At 36.2% G+C, this 23,498-nt stretch overlaps 1 pseudogene; it reads left to right on the forward strand.

The window, feature by feature from the left end:
* Positions 1 to 5,198: 5,198 nt before the first annotated feature.
* On the forward strand, positions 5,199 to 8,122 carry LOC100921920 (annotated as a pseudogene).
* Positions 8,123 to 23,498: the final 15,376 nt, after the last annotated feature.

Below are 23,498 nucleotides of genomic sequence, written 5' to 3' on the forward strand. Positions count from 1 at the left end.
GACTGGATCAGTGTTGCCAATAGCAGAAGATCAATTCTGTTAAGTGAGTCTAAAAATAGTTAGACATTTCTTAGACTTAAAAGATAGGAATTGAGTTTATTTTGTACTTTAGCTTTAAAAATATATATAAGCATGAACATCATAAAACAAGTATGTTGTTTATATGTTATATGGGGCCATCTATAGTCCTGATTTGTATCAGGTCATTGGAACCAGATGGCTCTAGAAGGAAAAGTGAGGCAGGTGACCTTGCACAGCCCTCCCTCACTTAAATCTAGTTCATTTGCATGTCATGGTATTAGCTCCGAGTTCATGGTCTTCTTGGAGAACAAAAAATAGACAACAAGATTGTAGAACATTTTATAGCATCATCAGACTCCCAGGAAACATCTTCACCCAGAAACTCATCATCTTGGAAAATTTCACTAGCTTTAGTACTCACATCTTCAGTACCTTCAGTATCCTCTATCTTTAATGGACAGGTCATTTAATTTCTTTACCTTAATCCACTGGAAAAGGAAATGGCAAATGACTTTAGCATCTTTTCCAAGAAAAACCCCTGGACACTATGGTCCATGGACTCACAAACAACTAAATGACAATTTTTTTCTAATAGCAAAATAGCCAATAAAGTTAAATATTACATTATCATGTCTGTGGTATCTTTATATTTCACTCTTTGTTAAATTACAATGTTGGTATCATATTTACCTGGACCAATCTTATTCAAATATGGCAAAGCATTATAAGGTTAAAAAAAATTCCCCCAAAGCAGCTTCACCTAAAGGGAAAAGGAAATTAAGTAGTGAGATGGAACTCACTCACAAAGTAAGGAACAATTTGCATCTATTGCACTCAGTAACTAACCAGTGATTCTCTGAAATATCACCAAAATATATGCATTCAGCTCCCACTTGAATAGTTCCAATGGTCTCCTAAAACAACTCATTCTACCTAGAAATCTCTCTACTTATCAAACAGATTTTCCTTCTCTAAGTTTGATTCTCTAAACCTTTCAATTTTTCCCTAATTCTTCCCTCTAGATCCAAACAAAACTAAGTGAGTCTCTCCCCAACAAGACAACCCATCAATCTTGCAATTAGCTCTCATGTTTTCCCTTTTAATTCCTCTCATTTCCCAAGTTAAAAATTCCCAACTTCTTCAAATGATCATCATGTGACATGATCTCCAGTACCCTCATCATCAATGTTGTCATTCTTTGGATATGTTCCACTTTTTTAATGTCTCTACAAAAATGTTATATCCAGATCTGAATATAACACTGTAAAATGCCATCTAATTTTGACAAAATACAATGGAATTCTTGCCTGATTCATTCTGAAGATCATGAATTCTCAAAGTACATTAGATTAGCATTAACTCTATGGCTGTCATATTGAACCATTAATGTATATTGAACTGACAGACCCCTGAAACCCTTACAATCATATCAAGCAAAATGGAATCAATTTTAAATAATGAAAAACCTGAAATAATGGCTCTGTCTGATCTTGTGGATTTTGTTGTATATTTTCATAATTATTATCTATTTACTGTCATTTCTGAATTCTTCCAAAAAGATTTGCAATAACAACATATTTTATTAAATTGGATGGGAAATGTCAAATAGAACTGTTCTGAGGTAGTTGAAGAACATTTTTCTGTATGACTTTCTATCTAGATTAAACAGTTATCTATTTATTGTTTTATTTGTTGTTATAAATAAAGCTGATTAGCATTGAAAACAAATTCATTTTAAAAATTTCTGGTACTTTTAGACTATTGTATGGACTGGGCTTATAATTTTAATGTTATAAGAAACCCCAAAATAATAACACCCACTTTCCCAAAGGTGGTTGGCACTTTTTCTGCACTTTAAAATCTTAGCAACCAAAATACTGAAATTGTAACTTGCCAAAAATCACCTAGGTTGTATAAGTCAGAAGTTGAACTTGAATCCAGATACTTTTGGCTCTGAGATAATATTTCTATATTTTATAGCATAGTGCCACAAATTTGAAGCTAACATCATCAACTGTCTATTTGATATTTCAAACTGAATGTCCCAAAGACGTTTTAAATGCAACATAACTAAAACTAAACTTAAGAAGATTATTTGTAACTATAGTACCTAGCCTACCAGATTGAAAATAGACTTTTATGAAATATTTGTGGATGTATTACTGATTCACGAAATTATTTCCCAAGAGGATAGATTCTGAGGATCAGCTTACATAAGTATAGATTCTCTTCACCAATAAGGAATAATTTTTTTTTTATCTTAACACAACTCTTGAAGATCATCTACTGAGTTACAGGGAATTTTCAACCTGCATCAGTCACTTAAATCCAGTCTCAATATTCACTAGCTATATGACTTTGAACTATTCACAACCTCTGTGTACTTCAGTTTCTTCAAATGTAAAATGGGAATAATAATAGCATATTATTATCATCATCATCATTGGTTTGTTGTGAGGCTCAAATGAATTAGAAGTTGCAAAAATCTTAGCAAAGTACATGGCATATGGTAAGTATTTAATAAAGTCTTGGGTGTTTTTAAAGTGTACAGGTTTTATATATATATGTGTGTGTGTGTGTGTGTGTGTGTGTGTGTGTGAGTGTATGTGTGTATATGTATATATATATATATATATATATTTATACATAAATATGTGTTTATATATATACACATATGTGAAGATCGTGTATTTTTAAATCAGCAGGAGTCAGGAATTATGGTTAGGGGAAAATCATCAGTCTTTATTCTCAGTGAAGAAGGATCAGAGGTGGAAGAGAATCGGCGATAGCAATGTGTGCAGCTGAGTCAAGAAGCTAGCTCGACCAGCAGCCACACAACCAGCAGCTCGGAGTTTCGAACCCAGGCCCAATCTCTCCAAGCTTCTCTTCCTGTCTCTCTCTCTGCCTCCACCCACCAAAATCGTCATTTCCTATACAACACATCAGGACTTGCATGGAGAGTGGGCAGGGACCATTCTTTATCCAATCATGTATATTAATAGAGTATAGCCCAATTACTATCTAGCCTCACGTACTTGGGACCTCAGTGCATCAACTCAAACCTCAGCCCATTACATCTCCCACTTTCTTTTATTTTAGAACACAGGTGGTCATGCCATCCCTGACTCCTCAGGGAGGTCAGAGCCCCCAAGGGGAGGTGATCACAGCCTCCCTAACTTCTCAGGGAAGGAGGTGAAAGCACCGAAAAGGAGGTGATCACAGCCTCCCTGACTTCTCAGGAAAGGCAGTGAAAGCACTAAAAAGGAGATGATCACGCCCTACCTGACATCTCAGGAAGGGAGATGAAAAGCACCAAAGGGAAATGGGGGTTGCTAGCGGGTTTCTGGGCTGAAGGGTCTTATTATGCACAAACCCATCAGCATGGGAGGTATTATACAAGCACATAGCCATAACGCAGAGGCTATTAGGGATGACCCTCCCCTCAGTCAGTGCAGGCTCGATGTGGTGTAACAAACATGAATTGTACACGCAAGTAGCGGAATAGCAAATAATATAAATCAACATGGTGTTGTAAAAGATCACCAGAAGTCCTAGAAGGAGGGTATGTAAACAACAGTCACACATACACCTTCTTCAGCAGCCAAGAGATAGTCCAAAACCAATCTATTGTCCATTGTTTCACGTGTCAGGGAATCCAATGATCCCCCTGAGTTTTTGAAGTCCTGCAAAAGTCTTTTTATGTGTTAGGGAATCCAATGATTCCAGCAGATTTTGAAGTCCTGTGACAGTCTTATCATTTCTCAGAGAATCCAATGATTCCTGAGAGTTTTCAAGTCCTATGTCTCAGAGAATCCAATGATTCCTGAGATTTTCAAATCCTATGTCTCAGAGAATCCAATGATTCCTGAGGGTTTTCGAGTCCTATGGCTCAAAGAATCCAATGATTCCTGAGGGTTTTGAAGTCCAACAATCTTTGATGTCCATGAATCAATCTCCATAACTGCCATGCTCTTTCAATGGTGAGCACAATCAGCAACAGAACCACCCGATATTTCTTGGGTCTTATCTTTTGTTTCAAGGGTCTGCTCCGTCTCTCTGCGATGGACAAGGCGAATATGGCTTGTTGGCACCCATCTGATTCCTTCTCCACCTCTAGAGATACAAGCAAACCCTCTCCCCAAAGCAGTTAGCCTATCTGGTCCTTTCCATTCACCACTTTCTGGGTCTCTCCACATCACCTGGCGATTATCTAAAGATAGTGGAGCTGCTCGCACTGGACACTGACCTTCCGGTGGGTTATAAAACCTGTCTGCCGGAGCCAGTGCATCTTTGTCAAAAATCAAGAAGTTAATAGTATAAAGAGCTAGATTTAGAAGTTCTCTAGGGTTACCTGTGGCTCCCCCTTTCTTTTGTTTTTGGAGGAGCGTCTTAATATCTGTTTCTCCTCTCCACTATTGCCTGTCCTTGAGGATTAAAAGGTATGCCCGTGGTGTGTAAAATCTTATACTGTGCACAAAAGTGTGCAAAATGTTTTGAAGTATAAGCAGGACCATTGTCTGTTTTTATTGCTTGTGACACCCCATAATGGCAAATGCTTGTATGAGGAATTCAGTGACCACTCGGGCTGTCTCTTTTGCTGCTGGCATTGCAAAAGTGAATCCCGAAAAGGTGTCTACCACAACATGGATGAAAGACAGACGACCAAAAGATTTATAATGGGTCACATCCATTTGCCAGATTTCATTGGGTCTCAAACCACGAGGGTTCTTCCCTGGAGGCAGTGTAGGAGCATGGAAAGGAAGGCAAGCCGTACAGGCTTTTACTATGCTCCTAGCTTCCTCTCTTGTTATTCCAAATTGTAAACATAAGGCTTGAGCAGCCTGATGATATTTAGAATGAGATGCCTGAGCTTCTTGGAACAAAGGGGTATTGACCAACATAGTTAGAAGGCTATCTGCCTTTGAATTGCCATCAAATATGGGACCTGGAAGTCCACTATGAGAATGGACATGTAATATATAGATCTTACCTGGATGCTTTCTCACTTGCTCTTGAAGTTTCTTAAAGAGCTGATATATATTAGAGGCTGAAAATTTTATTTGGACTGTGGCAATTCTTTGTACCACACCTACTGAATAGGCCGAATCAGATATTATATTTATGTCTCCTGGATAATAAGTAAGGGCTAGAATGATCGCGTACACGCAGAGCTGAGCTCCCACCCCAGAGCAGCTCCAAGATGAGCGGGGCCCGCGGCACCTGGGATTTTCTCTGCCTCCTGATCCTGCTGAGCCTCCAGACAGGTTATCTTCAACCTACTAGTAGTCCAGCTAGTTATTCTCCACCATCCATCTTTCCACCTGGATCCCAGTTAACAGTGAATTCTGGAAGTGAGATTAAGTTGTCCTGTATTGATCCTCTCTCAGTAAACTGGACTTTTGAGAATGTCATCCATCTTGAATCGAGCAAAAATGCGACAACATGGGTCACAACCAATGCGAAGGCCCAAGATACAGGCAGATATACATGTACCAATGAGAAAGGCTTGAGCAGTTCCATGTATGTATTTGTTAAAGATCCCAAAATTCCCTTCCTTTTGGATCCTCTTCTCTATGGAAAAGAAGGCAATGATGCTGTAGTCAAGTGCACTGTAACAGACCCGGAGGTGTCATATTTTACCTTGAGATTATGTGACGGAAAGCCACCTCCCAAAGACATGATTCTTATTCCTGATATCCAGAAAGGCATCGTGATTAAAAATGTGAAGAGAAGTCATAATAAGATCTGCGTCCAGTGCTCTGCCTACCTCCATGGGCAGTTGAAGCTGTCTGAAAGATTGACCTTGAAAGTGAGACCAGCCCCTCAGAGTCCACCAGAAGTCAGCTTGTCCAAAACGAACCATCTTCTCAGGGAGGGAGAGAGCTTTGAGATTGTGTGTACCATTAAAGATGTGGCTAGCACCGTGGTGTCCATGTGGATAACGGAGAATAACAGGATCAGCACCAGTACTCAAAGCTGGCATTTTGGTGATTACGCTTATGAGCGTCAGCACATATTGAAAATCGGTTCAGTAAGAGTTAATGATTCTGGAATCTTCATGTGTTTTGCCAATAATACTTATGCACCTGCAAATGTCACAGCAACCTTAAAAGTAGTAGAAAAAGGATTCATTAACATTTTCCCCAAGACAAATACCACAATTTTTATAAATGATGGAGAAAACATAGACTTAGTGGTCGAATATGAAGCATTTCCCAAACCTGAACAACTTCAGTGGATATATATGAATGGAACAGTGAGTGACAAATGGGATGATTATACCAAGCCGGGAAGTCTGAGTACTATCAGGTATGTAAGTGAGCTTCACCTTAACAGATTAAAGGGAATTGAAGGAGGTCCTTACACTTTTTCAGTGTCTAATGAGGATGTCAGCGCTTCTGTAACATTTAATGTTTATGTAAAGACAAAGCCAGAGATTCTTACCTCTGACAGACTCATGAATGGTCTGCTCCAGTGTGTGGCAACGGGGTATCCCGAACCTACAATAGATTGGTATCTTTGTCCAGGAACTGAGCCTCAGAGGTGTTCGGCATCCATTCTGCCATTGGATGTGAAGATAAATTCTTCCATGTTGTCACCCTTTGGAAAAATAGTGGTTGAAAGCACCATTGATTCCAGTACATTTAAAAACAATGGCACTGTTGAGGGTAAGGCTTCCAATGATGTTGGCAAGAGTTCGGCCTTTTTTAACTTTGCTATTAAAGAACAAATCACCTCGCACACCCTGTTCACACCCTTACTGATTGGCTTTGTGGTCACCGCGATACTGATGTGCATCATCCTCATAGTTCTGACCTACAAGTACTTCCAGAAACACATGTATGAAGTCCAATGGAAAGTGGTGGAAGAGATAAATGGAAACAACTATGTTTACATCGACCCAACACAACTTCCTTATGATCACAAATGGGAGTTTCCCAGAAACAGGCTGAGTTTTGGGAAAACACTTGGCGCAGGAGCTTTTGGGAAGGTGGTGGAGGCGACTGCCTATGGCTTGTTTAAGTCGGATGCGGCAATGATCATGGCTGTGAAGATGCTGAAGCCAAGTGCCCATTTGACCGAGCGAGAGGCTCTCATGTCTGAACTGAAGGTCCTGAGTTACCTCGGTAACCACATGAATATAGTGAATCTTCTTGGAGCGTGCACTATTGGAGGGCCCACATTAGTCATTACAGAATATTGTTGCTATGGCGATCTTTTGAATTTTTTGAGAAGAAAGCGGGATTCATTTATTTACTCAAAACATGAAGAAGCAGCTCTTTATAAGAACCTTCTTCAGTCAAAGGAGCCTTCATGTGATGGTGCTAATGAATATATGGACATGAAACCCGGTGTTTCTTATGTTGTCCCGACAAAAGCTGACAAAAGGAGATCCACAAGAGTAGGCTCCTACATAGAGAGAGATGTGACAACCGCCATCATGGAAGATGATGAATTGGCTTTGGACATTGAAGACCTGTTGAGTTTCTCTTACCAGGTTGCAAAAGGCATGAGTTTCCTTGCTTCTAAGAATTGTATTCATCGAGACTTGGCAGCCAGAAATATTCTCCTTACCCATGGTCGAATAACAAAAATCTGTGATTTTGGCTTGGCTAGAGACATCAAGAATGATTCTAATTATGTGGTTAAAGGAAATGCCCGGCTACCTGTAAAATGGATGGCACCTGAAAGTATTTTCAACTGTGTTTATACCTTTGAAAGTGATGTCTGGTCATATGGAATATTTCTCTGGGAGCTCTTCTCTCTAGGAAGCAGCCCATATCCTGGAATGCCCGTCGATTCCAAGTTCTACAAGATGATTAAGGAAAGTTTCCGAATGCTCAGCCCAGAATGTGCACCTCCTGAAATGTATGAAATTATGAAAAGCTGCTGGAATGCAGATCCTTTGCAGAGACCAACGTTCAAGCTTATCGTGCAGCTCATTGAGCAGCAGCTCATGGACAGTACTAATCACGTTTATTCCAACATTACAACCAGCAGCCCCAACCACGAGAATCCCGTTGACCATTCTGTGAGAATTAATTCTGTGGGCAGCAGTGCTTCGTCCATGCAGCCTCTGCTTGTACATGAAGATGCCTGAAGAAGGTGGCGGTGGGCCCATAGGAGGACAGGCCGGTCCTTTTGGTTTCCATGGCTTTTGTTTTGTTTGTCCACTTGCCGGCCACTGGAGCCCGGCGGGTGCGTTGCTGTAATTCTGTCCTTTGTGAATACACTGTCATAGCCTGAATGATCTCACTCACCATAGTCGCAGCCATCATCACGGAGCAGGGGCAGAAGTTGTACATATTCTCAGTAAGGAGCTAGCCCGGGAAAACCCCCATGGGGCCCTGAGTTTAAGGAGACGGGATTTGAGCCCATTCCCCTTCCTCATCTGGCCTGAGAAGGGAGCTTGCTGTTTGACCCTTTTTTCCTTTGTCAGATAATAAGTAGGAGTAGCCAATCACTTTTTTAGTCACTTTAGCAGTTGGGGTACAAGAGTAGCGTCCCTGGTTGGGGTGCCCCTTTTTCCTGCCCCACGTTGGGCGCCAAATGTGAATATCGTGTATTTTTAAATTAGCAGGAGTCAGGAATTCAGGTTAGGAGAAAATCATCAGTCTTTATTCTCAGTGAAGAAGGATCGGAGGTGGAAGAGAATCGGCGATAGCAATGTGTGCAGCTGAGTCAAGAAGCTAGCTCGACCAGCAGCCACACAACCAGCAGCTCGGAGTTTCGAACCCAGGCCCAATCTCTCCCAGCTTCTCTTCCTGTCTCCTTCTCTGCCTCCACCCACCAAAATCATCATTTCCTATACAACACATCAGGACTTGCATGGAGAGTGGGCAGGGACCATTCTTTATCCAATCATGTATATTAATAGAATATAGCCCAATTACTATCTAGCCTCCCGTACTTGGGACCTCAGTGCATCAACTCAAACCTCAGCCCATTACACACATATACATTATAATGTATATATACCTAAAATTTAAATATTGGCATCATTTACAAAAAAGTTTAATTCATCAAGTAATTCAAAAATATTTCTGCTGAAAGTAGTAAATCTTTTCTATGGCTATTTATTAAGACATATTCCTTTTATTTGTGATTAGACAAAAACAAATCTTCAATTGCTCTGCACCTAAATTTTCTTGTCTGTAAAATAGAGTCAAAATGGTGGAGCTGAGAAAGCCCTCAGCCAAGTTCTGCCAATAGAATTTAAAATAATGCTTCCAAGCAAATTCTAAAGTGGTAGAGCCTATAAAAAATCAGAAGGAGACATCCTTCCAACCCAAGCCAAGTTAGGAGGTCAGAAAGAGAGATCTGTGAAACAAAGGTGAAGGGTGGCCCTGAGACCATGTGAATGAAATACCAATAGCGGGATTAGGTAGTGGTGAAAAAAGCAGCTGTACCTTTGGGGTTTTCAATTCAGAGATAAATGGATCAGGCAACTGATTAGAAAGAGATTATAGGATCCCCCTGTGCTAGCATTGGATATAGGACCAGACATGGCAAATCCATTGCCTATGTTCCTGGATCATAGTTCAAAAGTAAAGAGGAGTTCAGTCAAGGAGTTGGGGGAGTTTTAAGGAACATTATTGCTTTTGGTCACAAGGGATCAGGGATATTGGGGAACAGTATCATTTTTGGTTCCAAGGGAATAGGAGCTTGGAGAAGAAGTATCAATAACAATCTGGGGCCCTTCCTAAACAATAGGTTTGTACCAAGTGACCACACCTCTTCCCAAATCGTACCACCTTATTTAATGCCAGAGAAACTGAGGCAAGATAGAGATTAGAAAGTTTTTTAATAATTTATTAAATGGGAGAGATATACTGGGATCAAATGGATCCAGCATCCAATCAGCATCCAGGAGCCAATTCAAGTTCTCCATGACATGTTTATACATAGTAGCTAAACAAAGGCAGGGGAGTGGAGTCCAAACTCTGGTGAGTGGGAATCTCCAGGCAGGAACCATCAACTCAGCTCTGACAGGTTGGGGAGGAACAAACTGAGAGTTAAGAAAATTTTGGACTCCAGACACAATGTCTGGAGTTCCCAAATTTACACATTGACAGTTTATAACCTTAGAGCAAATATCCCTGAGTTATATCAGTCTTCATGAACCAGAGGGGGAGTCTGCAATTAAGGAGATTAAGGCAGGACAATTAAGGAAACCAAGGCAGGACCAATGAGGGAAACTGAGGCAGAACAATTAGGGAAACTGAGGCAGGACCAATTTAGAGAAACTGAGGCAGGACCAATTTAAGGAAACCAAGGCAGGACAATTAGGGAAACTGAGTCAGGACAATAAAAGAGAACTGTGGCACAACACTTAGAAGCACCAAGAACTCGAGACTGAAATCAAATTATCTATAAGCAAACCCTCAAAGGGAGAAATATGTGAACTGGACTGAGCCCAACAAAATTCTTGGAAAAATGGTAGAAGAAAAATTAGATAAAGAAATGAGAGGAAAGAAAGAAAATTGTGAAAAGATAATGTATAGCTTTATAAAAGAGATACAAAAATACTATAATCACACATTAAAATAGAATTGGTTCAATGAAAAAGATGTTTCAAAATACACTAATTAAAATAATTCCTTAAAAAGAAAATTTGGACAAATGGTTAAAAAAAGATATAAAATCTCATTGAATAAAATAATTCTTTAAAAATAGAATTGAGGTTATGACTGTGAGATATGAAGAAATAATAATACAAAGTCAAAAAACAAAAAAGAAGAAAATATAAAATATTGTTATGCCACAGTTCTCTTAAAATGTCCAGACCTGGTTTCCCTAATTGTCCTATTTAGTTACTCTGTCTCAGTTTATAACCATTCCCTCTTAATGTTTGATAAGATAAAGGTCTTATATCTTAGACCTTAGGCTATACTTATTCCCTATTAATGTTTAATAGTATAAAGGTCTTTATCCATTTTAGACATCATTAGCATATCAGGAGCCTCTCCAGTACCTCCTTTCATTATGTCATCCTAGGTGCCTGCCTCCATTATATCATCCCCATCTAGGTACCTCCCCTATTATGTCATTGGTCTTGTAACCCTATAAAAGAATCTTCCTATCTGACATTCAGGGCTGGATTCTTTGAGACAATAGTGTCATTCAATCCTGGGACCAAACCATGGATTCATTTGGTCCCGGTAAATCTCTCCATTTAATAAACTATTAAATTGTTCTCTAATCTCTATCTTGCTCAGTTTCTCTGGCATTACAATATCTCATTATGATAAACAACTGATCTGGAAAAATAGGTCAAAGAGAGATAAATTAAGAATAAATGGAATACTTAAAAGCCATGATTAAAAAAAAAATCTAGTGATCATATTTCAACTTCCCAAATACTGTAAAGCCAAAGGGAAAATTAGCAACTGAAAAAATCCACCAATCACCATCTCAAAAAGATCCCAAAATGAAAATTCTAAAGGATATTATAGCCAATTTCTAGAGCTCCAAGGTCAAAAAAATATTTCAAGTAGTCTGAAAGGAATGATCCAAATACACTGGAGGGCTTGAAATATGATATTTCAGAAATCAAAGAAGCTAGAACTACACACAAACGTCACCTACCCAGAAAAAAAGTGAAACAATTCTCCAAGAGAATAGATACGCATTTAATGAAATGGAGGACTTTCAAGTCTTGCTAATGAAAAGACCAAAACTGACTAGAAAATTTGACTTTCAAATACAAGACTCAAGAGAAGCATGAAAAGATAAACCAAAAAAAATTCATAAGGGACTCAATAAGATTACACTGTTTACCTTTAAAAAGAGTATACATAGACAGAGGACACCCATCTGAGTTGATTGATGAGATGGTGTGAAAAATTACAGTCTAGAAAGAGGTATACCTTGCAAGAAGAGGGAAATGAAAAGAAAAATGATGAAAATCATCACAAATAAAAGACACAGGAAAGCACTTTTATAATGGAGGGGGAAATGGGAGTGAAGGCAGGTAACATTTCAGTCTCACCCACATCAAAATTGATTCAAAGAGGGAAAATAAAGAAACAGGTAAATAGATATTTCCAACACTTCTAAAAATGACTGCCAAGGATCTATATATGCTACAAAATTTGAGATAATGGCAATTCTGAATATCCATAATAATGAAATTATCATATTTTTATATTTTATAGTAAAACTTTATATAAATAGAATGATATTTTATAACCATATATATTGTCACTGATGGAAAATAGCAGGTCATTTAATCAGATTGAGTACTCGGCATATGAATAGGAAAGGAAATTCAAAACAGAAGTTGCAGAGTGATGATAGTTGACTTGCTAAGTTACACGGAGGCTAAAGTTCTTTCAGGATTTCAAACCTAGATTTGATTTCTCTTTTCCAATACTTCTCAGTTGCCATTTGCTACCTTAATTTATTTGCTCATCCATAATATATTGAAAAATATATATAAAATTACTTTATGCCTTTACATCTTGAGGCAGTTTATTATAAAAGAATCCTAAGACTATAATTTCCTTCTAGGGGAAGAATTTAAATAAATGTCCTTCCAGCCATATTGTCAATAAAGATTCTTTTGGGATGTGTTTCATTTTGGAAAATGCTAAAGGCAAGACTACACTGAGGAAAATTTAACACCTATAATTATCAACTACAGTAGTCACAATTATAAATCTATGATAAGTTTCTACCCCTTGAATGAGGAAGTTAGTATTCATTTGTGGGGTAGAAACTTAGGAGGGATGGTATACAACTTAGTGTTAGTTGTCCCAGGGGTTTGGCTAAACAAATTATTTTACTTTAGACATTTCTTGGTGCATAGCCATAGTAAGGAAGATCACTCTGCTTATATCATTTTTCAACTAGAATTTGTCTTCCACATAAAAACCCTAGTTGTAGGGTTTGAAAACAAATTCATAACATGTCCAAACTTTAAATAGGCTCCATAATTAAATATTTCCAAAGCAAAGCAACAATAGATCTGAAACTTCTTAGAAAATTTCTGGATCCACCCAATTGCTGGTTCTCCCTTTTGTTCTCCATTCTTTATATTTAACTATCTATTGTTTATTCTGTAACTCTTTAAAGTGTTCTAAAAGTACATAGATGCATATGAGCATGTTGCCTCTCTAGACAGAATGAAAGACCCTTAAGGGAAGGGATTCTTTTGGAAGAGGGGTTCTTTATATACCGACAAATCATATAGTAGCTTCCACAAAGTAGAAGCTTAATAAATGGTTGTTTATTAAAATATTCATTGTTCTATGAGGCAATGAAAGTTAAATGATTCTCCCCAAGATCCTAACAGCTAACAAATACAAGATAAAGGATTTGGATCTAAGTATTCCTAACTCCAGAGCTGGCCTATGAGAGCTGCCTCTCTATTAACACTTTCTTAACATACAATTATTTTAAAAATTATGTTTTAACCAAAACCTTTCCTCCCTTACTTCTTCTCCATATGAAAATACTAATGTTATATAATGTCTGTCCCAAGATTATGCTTATACTCAGCTAAAAAGCCACTAGGTTCTAGACTATCTAAATCAACAGACTTTTTTTTAAATAAGTCAAATGACAAATCATAATATTTCAAAAATAACTTGCTAAATTTAGTAAACCAGCAACATGGTACTTAGTATATCGAGTGCCAGACCTGGAGTCAGTAGGACCTAGTTTTGAATTCTGCTTATGGCATTTATTAATTGTGGGAGCAAATCACATATTATCTCCAAGGCTCTTTTTTTGAAATCTGTAAAGTGGATATGATTATATGGTAGCCTCCCATGTAGTCCTGTTCTAACTTTCTGGACTAAAATATGCCTCCATTGTTTCTCATCCTGTAAAGTCCATTGGGGCCTGGATCCTCTTTGCATAGGGAATATCCAATCAATTCTTTGGTTTTCTCATCCTAGAATATTCCTCCTCATAGTTGCCTCCTGTTGATGAATCTCTCCTAAGGCTTCCATTTTATGAAACAACTTTTGTCAGTCTGCCTCCATGTCTTTTCTAGTCTTGATTCTAAAATTAGGAAATTCAGAATAATGTCTTTACCACTTGCTTACATTGGAAATTGCCTCAGCACCTGGGGTCCCTTTACCCAAAAAACATCCATCACATTTCTTTTTTTTTTCTCTCATTCTGTGAGGTCCTTCCATAAGACCTCTTCCTTTTATTGGATTCATCCTGAGGACTCCTTTTCTATGGAGGATATTGCTGATGCTATTTTCTTCTGCAGGAAGTACTTTCTCCACAATTCTGTTATCTAGAGCCCTTTTGTATGTTCTATTCCCTCATTAGAATATTAGAATATATAAATTCATTGAAGGCAAAGATTGCATTTCTTTTTGCTTTGTATTTGTATCTTAGCACTTAGTCCAATGTCTGGTACATAATAATATTTATGATATGATGTATATAACAACATTTTACTGTATATTATATAAAATAATATGTTTAATAAATGTTTCCTTCCTTCCTTCCTTCCTTCCTTCCTTCCTTCCTTCCTTCCTTCCTTCCTCCCTTCCTTCTTATAGTTCCCAGGGTTACTGTGAGGCTCCAATTAAGTAATGTCTATAACCTGCTTCCTAAACTTCTAAGATCTATATAAATGTCAACCGTTATTATTATTCACCAATAGATCTTTTTTAAAATAATCTAGTGATTTTAGAAACAGTTTTATAAAAGAATAATATGCAATGACAATAATAACATAAATGAAGCTGACAGGGAGAAATTCAAAATTGGTGAATTATTGCCAAAGCTAAAGGAAACATCTTTCCTGTTTCCTAAGAGACAATGAGGAATGGGCATGGAAAGTGTCTATTGTGTTCAAACAAAATATACTATTTTTTAAAAAAAGAAAAATCAAAGGGGGAAAAAGATAGAATATGGGAAGTATTAGACACTGGGATTCAAAGACCAACTCTATCATAATTAATCACAGTGACTAGTACAAGTCCATTTAGTTTTCTGGGGCTTAATTTATTCATCTATAAAACTATCACTATAGGCATGCATCATTTCTAAGACTCTAAATATCAGTAGGACAGACAAAGTGTCAATTTGTATAACTGATTATTGTTCATCTAGGTTTTCCACATGGTGCTTGTGTAAGGGTATATGGAGTAAATTAGGAAGACTTTGATGGATAGATGGGGTGTAATCTAATATTACAGATATGTATAAAATGTGGGCTGAATGTTTTGGTCTCCATTATACAGATTCTTACATAAGACTTCATCTATTCTCTTCTAAGACCTGACCTCCCTTTTTAAAGAACAAGCATTGGCTCAAATTACAGTTAATAAATTAGTAAAGGTTGAAGGATTCTCCATGATGAAAATCCATACTATATATCCACTGGTTAGGACATCCCCAAATTACAGGATTTGGACTCTGAAAGTATGTTGTCTACTTTTAGACTTTTTATTCATCCTAAAGTCACACCAATTGTATGCTTAAGCCTAAATACTTTCTCCTATCATGGCTATTAAAAAAAAATTGCTCCATTATGATAGAAACTAAACAAACATAGTAAAAATTAATAGTAATGAAGACAATATTTATAACATTAATCAGAATCCATCTTTAAAAAATGATAATTGTATAAAGTCTATTAATTCTATAAAACGTTATGGTTGACTCAGCTCTCTTCTTAGAAGTGCTGCTCTCACACTTCCCACTCCCCGGTATGAGTCATTTTCAATTTTCATTTTTATACCCTATTTTTTTTCCCACTGTAAAGTATATTCTTTGATTTGGCATTCTATAATTTTAACTAGAATCAAGTAGTTACTTTTAAGTAGACAAATCCAATGAGGAAAGTAAACTCATTTTAAGTTATGAATCTTTACATTAATGTCAATAGCTAACTTTAATATATTCTTCCAGTCCTGTTGAGTGTTCTCTCTGTCTACAGTTTATTAGTAAATTTCTGAATATCCCTAACAGACTGGATAAATCTAAATTCTAAATGATTTCTGGAGCATAGAATGGGCTGAAGGTATTATAGTTCCTATGGCAATGGTTGAGAGCCTATATTCCTTGCTCTGTATGAGTTCTAAAATCAGTCTTCCCAGAAAGGATTCCCATAGTTTCCCACAGAGTTTGATTAAGAATTCATTCAAATATCCTGTATCTAAATCCACCAATGACCAACTTGTTCCTTATGCACAACAACTTTTAGGAAAAATCCAAAACGATCAAATCTTGAAGTATTATCTAAGTGTTGGATCAAAGTGCCCTTTAATAGCTTGCATTGCTAACAATTATTTTACTCTAAAAATGTCTGTTAAAATAAGCACCATATTCTCACTTAGTGAAAATGGATTATAACATTTAAATTCTTTGCCGGAAGACAAAAGAAGGTAGGCTACAGCTGCAGCATAGCTGGGTGTAAGGCATAGACAGTATTTTTTTTAAATGGAGTTTTTGCCTCTTAGCAGATGCAAAGCACTGTGGGGTAGGTTTCTATTTACATAAAGATTAGTTTAGTTATTCTAGAAGCTTTGGCACTGGTAACAAAGGAGTGAGAAATCCAAGTAACTCATGACTGAGCTAGAAATTCTCATAAATTGCAGTTACCAGGGCAAATTAAGATAAAGTCTCTAAACCTTGTGAGACCTGATAATAACCTACTGAGAAAACTACTTTTGTTAGAAAAAATATACCTTGAAGCAGTAACTCAGAATTTTTATTTGAGAAATTTGTGGTCTTCTCTAAGAGCAGCTCAGTAGGAGAAAAAAAAAAGAATCCTTAGACTTGATGATTTAAAGATAAGACAAAAATTTGGGCTTCAGAAACCTGAGCAAGCTTATGGGTTGGAAGCTTTCACGTATATTTATTTGTAAGTGATATAATCACAAGAAAATGGGTAAATAATTTTAATACTCTGCCTTATCCCAGTGAATTATCTAATTCCTATTTATTTCTCCCAGATGATTTTCCCACATGTAAAATCAAAATTAGCATTCCAAAACAAATTCTTGATTACTCTGATGAGATGGTCTTTTTTCTTCTGGTGGGAATTAAGTTCGTTTTTTATTGTTGTTGTTGTGTTTTTTTGGTAATGTCTTATTTAAGATATTAGGAAAAGTGATACGGCATTTATAGGGATTTCACAAGCCAACTAGGTCAACATTTTCATTTTGAAGTTTGGAAAACACCCTTTGTTAATACTTCAAGATTTGATCTTGTTGAATTTTCTCCTAAAAGTTGTTGTACATAAGGAACAAGTTGATGGATTTGGATACAGGATGTCTGAATGAATTCTTAATCAAATTCTAAGGGAAATTGTGGGAACCCTTCCTGCCAAGACTGATTTTAGAACTCATACAGATCAAGGGATACAGGATCTCAACCACTGCCATAGGAACTATACCTTCAGCCCTTTCCATGCTCCAGAAATCATTTGGAATTTAGGTGATATGGTATCACTGCCAAAGATCACATAGGTACAAAAGTACAGAAACAAAATTTGAACCCTGACCCTTTGTCTATTGCTATTGTACTATTGTACTATTTTATTAAATTTATTTTATTCTTAACATATAGAATGAAACAACCATTTCTATAACATATTATACTTAAAAAAAGATGATTTTACCTGAAACTGAAAATCAATTATGTGTAACTTGCTATAACTTTTAAATAAAAATATAATAGTTATCAGGTAAATTTCTTTTTTCTTTTTCCCCCCATTATCTTACACTAGAGATGGCTACTATTTGATAGAAATAGATATGTATGTATACATATATAGAAACATAGATATGTGTATATATTTATATTTGCATAAATATACACATATATACATACATACATATGTGCATATGTAAAGCTATTCTTTTTTTTAAGTTATTCTTTATCTACTTTTTATCCAATTCTCTCTCAAGGTATAGATAGTATCTTTCTTCATATGTCCTTTATAGTTAATAGTAAATAATAAATATACTTCAAGCAAACTAAACAAGACAGAGAAATTGATTAAAGAATTAGGGCTTCTAGATCCTAGTGCCTAGGTTCCCTGTATTACTACTCCATTAGTAATAAAATTCATAATACCATAAGCAAATTAGGAGAACAAGGGATAGTTTACCTATCAGATCTTTAGAGAAGAGAGGAATATATGACCAAAAAAGAACTAGAGAACATTATGAAAGACAAAATGTTCAACTTTGATTACATTAAATTAAAAAGATTTTTGCACAAACAAAACCAACCCAAAGAAGATTAAAAGGGAAGTACAAAGCTAAAGAAAATATGTTATAGTCAGTTTTTCTGATAAAGGTCTCGTTTCTAAAATATATAAAGAACTATATCAAATTTATAAGAATACAAGTCATTTCCAAATTGATAAATGGTCAAAGGACATGAACAGACTATTTTCAGATGATGAAATTAAAATCATCTATAATTATATGAAAAAATGCTCTAAATACTCTTGATTAGAGAATTGCAAATTAAAACAACTCTGAAGTACTACCTCATACCTCTCAGATTGGCTAAAATGACAGGGAAAGATAATGATAAATGTTGGAGAGGATGTGGGAAAACAGGGACAATAATCCATTGTTGATGGAATTGTGAAACAATGCAACTATTCTAGAAAACAATTAACTGTGCCCAAAGGGCTATAAAACTCTGCATACCCTTGGATCCAACAGTACCATTACTGGATCAGTTTCCAAAGTGAATTATATAGGAGTTGAAAGGATCCACATGTGCAAAAATACTCTTTTTGTAGCTCTTTTAGTGGTGATAAAGAATTGGAATATCAGTAGATGTCCATCAATTGAGGAATGTCTATAAGTTACAGCATATGAAAGTAATTGAATATTATTGTTCTATTAAAAAAGATGAACAAGCTGATTTTTAAAAAGACCTGGAAAGATTTACATGAACTGATGCTGAGTAAAACAAGCAGAACCAGCAATACATTGTCCATAGTAACAGCAAGATTGTGGAATGATCAACTATGAAATACTTAGTTCTTCTCATCAGTTCAGTGATCCAAGGCAATGCCAATAAACTTTGGATAGAAAATGTCATCTGAATCCAGAAAGAGAACCATGGAAAGAGAATATAAATCAATACATGCTGTGTTCACTTTTTTTTCCTGTTTTATTTTCCTCTCATGGTTTTTCCCTTTTGTTCTTATTTTTCTTTCACAACATGATTCATAAAGAAACATGTATTTTAAAAATTAATATATATGTATAACCAGAAAAAATAAACCAATTAATAATAATTTTTCAATAACAGAGGAATAAAGGATTAAAGTCCAGCATAGAATGACCAGAAACCCAGGAACAAAATCTTTAGAGGACAAATAAAATGTCTCTATTTATTCTTTAAATTTTGTTTTCCTACCCAAAAGACTAAATTGTATTAAACAGCAGGTGCTGCACTGTATGAGAATAACAAATATAATCCATATATTCATTAATTAAATCAACATTTAGCAGTCAGTTATATGTAAGACACTGTATTGAACAGTTGGAGTAAATACAAGCATAGAGGAAAACAGGTACATAAATAACTATGATAAAAGGAATGATGAAGTGAAATGGAGAGGCTTAGGCAGAGTCATAGGCTTAACTAAGATAAGGAGCCTAAGCTTCCTCTCAGGCAAGAAAATTGTACTGACAAATACAAGTACATAGAGTACTTACAAAACAAAGTCTTTTAGCAAAGTAATGTTAGAAATTAGCAGGAATAATTAGTTAATATAAGAAGCTACATGATGCCTTACCACAACTCTTCATTTGACTGCTCATCCCAACCTCTTCCAAAGCATTTGAGAGTGAATTCTGCATAATTTGCCTAGAACATAATAATTGCTAAATACTAATTTCCTTTTAGAAAATGCTATAAGATGATTATAAAGAGGAACTGGTTTTCACTTTAGGGATAGAGGGTGTAACTAAAAGCTTCATGAAGCAGGTGGCATATGATTTACTTGAAGTAATGGAAAGACATCAAAAGATGGATAACAAGGATGGAAAAGTCTATTTCAGACATGAAAGATAACATAAGAAAAATTTCAGAGGAAGAAGAAGGAAATTCAAGGGCAAAAGATAAGAGAACAATAGGAACTAGAAGGTTTGCTGAGGAAGTAGATGGGGGTAGGAAGAAGGAGTAAAAAGAATACTGAAGTAAAATAAATAGGATTTAGAAGATATTTCCCTGTATAATAAAAGAGAGAGAGAGAGAGAGAGAGAGAGAGAGAGAGAGAGAGAAATAACTCCCATTTTATGGGTCTATGTGATACAAGGGTTAGTGATCTCATTAACATTTTAAAGAGTTGTAGAGTTGTAAAACTGACAATTGAGGCAAATTAGAATGTTAAAAAGAGAGGGACAGAGAGAGAAAGACAGACAGAGGTAAGAAGAGAAGAAAAATTAGAATGAAGACCAAAATAGAGTATCTGGGATGACATTTTAAAAGAGAAAATTAGGAAGTTCTGCCTAGAAAGAATTAAGAATCCTATCATATCTAGCAAGCAGTGCCAAAAAGGAAGTTATCACAGGCTAAAACTGTGAGTACCTTAACATCTAACTAAAATGAAATTGAGATAAAGAGGAGAAATTGAGCTTATTTTCCAGACATCAAGTTCTGGGTCAACTGAGGCTTTCTATGGCAAGATGCTAATTAATAATCTTTTGTAATTATTTATTTTTTAAACTTTTATTTCCTCATAAAGTTATCTTTGGAAAATTCCAATTTCGACTTTGCTAAAATAAGGGAAAGGTGACTTGTCTAAACCCAAATTGGAACAAATATACAGCTAAAGAACATAAGTGCTGCCATCATTAGCCATAGCAACTGAATATTTAAGGAAAAGAGATAAACTTTTTTTTTTTTTTTTTAGTAAAGGAAACAAAGCAAGGCAAAGAAACACATTTATTAAACCACTTACAATATGCCAGTGCGCTAAGTTCTTGGGAAATAAAAACAAAAAGAACTACAGTCCTTATCCCCAAAAAGATTTCATTTTGAGCGAAGAATAAAAGGAGGATGAAAAGCATGGAAGTGAGAAAGGTACCCATGTGAGAACATGATTTCCAAATTCAAGGACCCAAAAAGAGAGTCAGGAGGACAATGAAAGATGGCTTTTCTGGGTAAGGGCAAAAAATAAAAAATAAAAAACCTTTAGGTAAGGAAGATCGTCACACGGTTTTGATTTTTATCCATTCCTTTTTCCAGGAGATTTTCCTCTTGTTTTCATCATCAGCAGTAAAAGCATCATTATAGCAATGCACATCTGGACATGGCAGAGAATATGATTTTTTATTGTTGGTGTTCAGTCATTTCAGTTACGTCCTATTATTTGTGACCCCATTTTCTTGGCAAAGATACTGGGAGTGAATTGCCATTTCCTTCTCCAACTCATTTTATGGCTGAAGAAATGAAGAAAACAGAATTAAGTGATTTGCCCAAGGATAACACATCTTCCTCAATGCCTTGAAGAACTAGATTGATAATATTTGGAAACGACCTTCAGTATCTCAGTTCATCAAAATGATTCATTTTGAAGAAAGCAATTTTAAACATGAATTTGATGGGACAAATATTAAGAAGAATTTGGGTTCAGTTATGAGCCTAATTTTACTTCATCCTTCTACTCCCAAGAGTCCTAGATGGTATAAGGAAGGTTATTCTCCCAAGATGTTGTGAGAAATGTTTGATGTATCTTCTTGCTATACCTTTGAAGTAAATATAAGATCATAGCTGTAATGGGCTGAGTCTTGAGTTGATGCACTGAGGTCCCAAGCACATGAGGCTAAATAGTAATTGGACTATACTCTATTGATATATATGCTTGGAGAAAGAATGGCCCCTGCCCACTCTCTGTGCAAGTCCTGATGTGTTGTATAGGAAATGATGATTTTGGTGGGTGGAGGCAGAGGGGCAGGAAGAGAGGCCGAGAGGGACCGCTGGTTGTGTTCTGTTCTGGTGGCTACTGGTCTCATGGCTTCTGGTCTGGCTAGCTTCTTGACTCAGCTGCACACATTGCTATTGCCGATTCCCTTCTACCTCCAATCTTTCTTCATCTCTACTAAGAGTAAAGATTGACAATTTTCCCCTAACTTGAATTCCTGACTCCGGCTGATTTTAAAATACAGGGTCATCACACAACCCCACCAAAAAAAAGAAAAAGAAAAGAATCTACTCAATGTTTTGAAAACTTTCTTCAGGTAATTTTAATATTTTTTGAATAATCAGAGTAACATTTAGACTCTCCATCTGCTATTACTTGCTCTTAATACATACATGATCCTCTTTCTCCTTGTTCTAAATTATATATTCTTTATTCTTTAACATCTTTTCATTTCCTTATGGCATACAAGTCATTGGGAATATTCTACAACTCACTTTCACACACTCTTTTTTTTTTTGTCCTTTATCATTTGTGATCATTGAAAATAATATGTAATTTTTTAAATGTGATACAGCCTGTCCTCTTCCTCTTACTGAATCCTATGCCCAGTTCACTGTCTATGTAGAGTATATATGCCAGATATATGAGTTGATGGATAAATTTTGTAGACTATCCTTCTGACCAAATATCTTAATCTAACTAATACATATTTGTTATGGCCCAGAACTCTGAAACAAGGATTCTTACAAGGTGTTAAGTCAGTGGAATTGATGGGACAATGGTTATATAGTTTAGCATGGTGATTAATAATTCTCTAAGTTCAGTATATTTATTTAATCTTACAACAAATAATAATTTCCTAGTGATATAATTATTGGTATATATTCAGTGTAGAGCATATAAGCTGGTACTCAGAGCCTGAGACAGACTCAGAAGGGCTCAGAGAGAGACTCAGAAGGGCCAGACACAGACTCAGAAGGGAGGCAGAGCCAGATTCATTCATTCCATCTTCATCAGCCTCATGGTGGCTGGCCTGTTTTCCTGCACATCCTCCACTGAGATCAAGGTCAGTCTGAAAGGCTCCCCAGAAAGCTGGCCAGGCCCCAGGCAAGGAAACTAGCCTGTGAAGGAGATAATAAAGGATTTGCACTTTAATACCTGGATATTCTCATGGTGATTAACCTGCTGAAATGAAGGCTGCTCCAAGACCTCCATAAAACCACCAAGAACACTACACATATTGTTCCTTATTTTTTTTTTTTTGAAGTTTTTCCTTACTTCTTAATTGATTTCTTTTAATTAACCATGGGTCAAAACCAACACCATATCACATTTATTTTTAATAAACTCAAGGATGTCTTCCTGACTCCAGTTCCAGTAATAGAGCCATTGTTTCCACCTAGCTGTCCCATTAGTTACCTTGTAATTTCTGTTGTAGCACTCACTTTGCTATTTGACCTGCTCCATTGCTATTTGAGCAATATAGTTTAGCAATCCACTGAGACTCTAAAAAAGAAAAGTCAAAAAAAGAGAGAAAATAAGATGTCAAGTGATGTAGAATAGGCATGGAGATTTCTATGTCTATATTCACTTTGCTTCTACT

The sequence above is a fragment of the Sarcophilus harrisii genome, chromosome 1 (genome assembly GCF_902635505.1).
Source record: "Sarcophilus harrisii chromosome 1, mSarHar1.11, whole genome shotgun sequence".
In the NCBI taxonomy this organism is placed as follows: domain Eukaryota; kingdom Metazoa; phylum Chordata; class Mammalia; order Dasyuromorphia; family Dasyuridae; genus Sarcophilus; species Sarcophilus harrisii.